Consider the following 2,644-nt stretch of genomic DNA (forward strand, 5'->3'; position numbering starts at 1 on the left):
TATCAGCAATGGAAGATGAAATGAATGAAATGAAGTGAGAAGGGAAGTTTAGAGAAAAAAGAACAAAAAGAAACGAGCAAAGCCTCCAAGAAATATGGGACTATGTGAAAAGACCAAATCTACGTCTGATTGGTGTACCTGAAAGTGATGGGGAGAATGGAACCAAGTTGGAAAACTCTCTGCAGGATATTATCAAGGAGAACTTCCCCAATCTAGCAAGGCAGGCCAACATTCAGATTCAGGAAATACAGAGAACACCACAAAGATACTCCTCGAGAGAGCAACTCCAAGACACATAATTGTCAGATGCACCAAAGTTGAAATGAAGGAAAAAATGTTAAGGGCAGCCAGAGAGAAAGGTCAGGTTACCCTCAAAGGGAAGCCCATCAGACTAACAGCAGATCTCTCAGCAGAAACTGTACAAGCCAGAAAAGAGTGGGGGCCAATATTCAACATTCTTAAAGAAAAGAATTTTCAACCCAGAATTTCATATCCAGCCAAACTAAGCTTCGTAAGTGAAGGAGAAATAAAATACTTTACAGACAAGCAAATGCTGAGAGATTTTGTCACCACCAGGCCTGCCCTAAAAGAGCTCCTGAAGGAAGTGCTAAACATGGAAAGGAACAACCGGTACCAGCCACTGCAAAACCATGCCGAATTGTAAAGACCATCGAGACTAGCAAGAAACTGCATCAACTAACGAGCAAAATAACCAGCTAACATCATAATGACAGGATCAAAGTCACACATAACAATATTAACTTTAAATGTAAATGGACTAAATGCTCCAATTAAAAGACACAGACTGGCAAATTGGATAAAGAGTCAAGACCCATCAGTGTGCTGTATTCAGGAAACTCATCTCACGTGCAGAGACACACATAGGCTCAAAATAAAAGGATGGAGGAAGATCTACCAAGCAAATGGAAAACAACAAACAGACTTTAAACCAACAAAGATCAAAAGAGACAAAGAAGGCCATTACATAATGGTAAAGCAATCAATTCAACAAGAAGAGCTAACTATCCTAAATATATATGCACCCAATACAGGAGCACCCAGATTCATAAAGCAAGTCCTGAGTGACCTACAAAGAGACTTAGACTCCCACACATTAATAGTGGGAGACTTTAACACCCCACTGTCAACATTAGACAGATCAACGAGACAGAAAGTCAACAAGGATACCCAGGAATTGAACTCAGCTCTGCACCAAGTGTACCTAATAGACATCTACAGAACTCGCTACCCCAAATCAACAAAATATACATTTTTTTCAGCACCACACCACACCTATTCCAAAATTGACCACATACTTGGAAGTAAAGCTCTCCTCAGCAAATGTAAAAGAACAGAAAGTATAACAAACTGTCTCTCAGACCACAGTGCAATAAAACTAGAACTCAGGATTAAAAATCTCACTCAAAACCGCTCAAGTACATGGAAACTGAACAACCTGCTCCTGAATGACTACTGGGTACATAATGAAATGAAGGCAGACATAAAGATGTTCTTTGAAACCAATGAGAACAAAGACACAACATACCAGAATCTCTGGGATTCATTCAAAGCAGTGTGTAGAGGGAAATTTATAGCACTAAATGCCCACAAGAGAAAGCAGGAAAGATCCAAAATTGACATCCTAACATCACAATTAAAAGAACTAGAGACGCAAGAGGAAACACATTCAAAAGCTAGCAGAAGGCAAGAAATAACTAAAATCAGAGCAGAACTGAAGGAAATAGAGACACAAAGAACCCTTCAAAAAATTAATGAATCCAGGAGCTGGTTTTTTGAAAGGACCAACAAAATTGATAGACCGCTAGCAAGACTAATAAAGAAAAAAAGAGAGAAGAATCAAATAGACACAATAAAAAATGATAAAGGGGATATCACCACCGATCCCACAGAAATACAAACTACCATCAGAGAATACTACAAACACCTCTATGCAAATAAACTAGAAAATCTAGAAGAAATGGATAAATTCCTGGACACATACACTCTCCCAAGACTAAACCAGGAAGAAGCTGAATCTCTGAATGGACCAATAACAGGATCTGAAATTTTGGCAATAATCAATAGCTTACCAATCAAAAAGAGTCCAGGACCAGATGGATTCACAGCCGAATTCTACCAGAGGTACAAGGAGGAACTGATACCATTCCTTCTGAAACTATTCCAATCAATAGAAAAAGAGGGAATCCTCCCTAACTCATTTTATGAGGCCAGCATCATCCTGATTCCAAAGCCGGACAGAGACACAACCAAAAAAGAGAATTTTAGACCAATATCCTTGATGAACATTGATGCAAAACTCCTCAATAAAATACTGGCAAACCAAATCCAGCAGCACATCAAAAAGCTTATCCACTACGATCAAGTGGGCTTCATCCCTGGGATGCAAGACTGGTTCAATATACACAAATCAATAAATGTAATCCAGCATATAAACAGAACCAAAGACAAAAACCACATGATTATCTCAATAGATGCAGAAAAGGCCTTTGGCAAAATTCAACAACTCTTCATGTTAAAAACTCTCAATAAATTAGGTATTGATGGGATGTATCTCAAAATAATAAGAGCTATCTATGACAAACCCACAGCCAATATCATACTGAATGGGCAAAAACTGGAAGCA

This window comes from Gorilla gorilla, chromosome 5 (genome assembly GCF_029281585.2).
Source record: "Gorilla gorilla gorilla isolate KB3781 chromosome 5, NHGRI_mGorGor1-v2.1_pri, whole genome shotgun sequence".
Taxonomy (NCBI): Eukaryota; Metazoa; Chordata; class Mammalia; order Primates; family Hominidae; genus Gorilla; species Gorilla gorilla.